At 33.6% G+C, this 840-nt stretch overlaps 1 long non-coding RNA gene across 1 annotated transcript in view; it reads right to left on the reverse strand.

The window, feature by feature from the left end:
- LOC109369902 overlaps positions 1-840 on the reverse strand; it is a 24,897-nt gene that overhangs the window by 17,204 nt on the left and 6,853 nt on the right. The window contains exon 3 of the long non-coding RNA XR_002119548.1: positions 669-791. This is a non-coding gene — a long non-coding RNA (uncharacterized LOC109369902). The remainder of the gene's footprint in view (positions 1-668; positions 792-840) is intronic.

The raw sequence follows: 840 nt of genomic DNA on the forward strand, positions 1-840 counted from the left end.
AACCCAACAAAAAACCACCACCACAAGTCAGAATCAAAAAATATGGGGAAAAATGGAATGAGATTTGTATATGTTCTTGAAAAATATTGCTGCCCTTGAACATGTTTTTTATTGTTTTTTTAAAGTTACTTTCCATCTACTTCACATAGAGACTTAATCTATTCCTCCTCCTTGGTTATTATAGGGTCATTTTTCTTTCTCTGCATTTAGAAATATGATACTTGAATTTTTTGCTGGATAAAAAATAATGTCTTAATGGAAAACTAAATTGAACAGCTACAAAAATCACATTAAAAAAAAAAGAAAGAAAACAAAGAACAAAGGAACAACTTGCCAATGAAATATCACTCAATCCATGTAAAAATCATGATGTTCTGTCTACCTCTCTCACACCTGTAAGTTATAATCAAGATAGATATACTTTTTAAAGCTGGAATATAATTCAGTGGTCATTATTCACTTTGATGCAGTGATTACCAAGAAAATAATAGAGAGCTGTGCTACCCACTTAGGTTGTCAGCTTGTCATATTCTGGCTATAAAACCTACCACTTTAAACTTCCACAATATAAATACGGTATTCACAACAATATTCATAACAAACTCATGGAAGGAACGTTGTCATTGGAAAAGCTCCAGATATATTTTTGGGAAGAACCGTAATTTTACCTGGGCCACATCTGGTTTTGCTCCTAATGTGCTTGACTGAAGTACCATGCAGATGGTGAAGGCAACAGTAGAGCAGTGCACTGCTGCAATGACCTCATAATGCTTCAAGTGAGCACTGACAGACTGGATGCAAATAACAGAAAATATTCAGAATTTGTTTTGCTTTACTTTT

Source organism: Meleagris gallopavo, chromosome 14, assembly GCF_000146605.3.
Source record: "Meleagris gallopavo isolate NT-WF06-2002-E0010 breed Aviagen turkey brand Nicholas breeding stock chromosome 14, Turkey_5.1, whole genome shotgun sequence".
Classification (NCBI taxonomy): domain Eukaryota; kingdom Metazoa; phylum Chordata; class Aves; order Galliformes; family Phasianidae; genus Meleagris; species Meleagris gallopavo.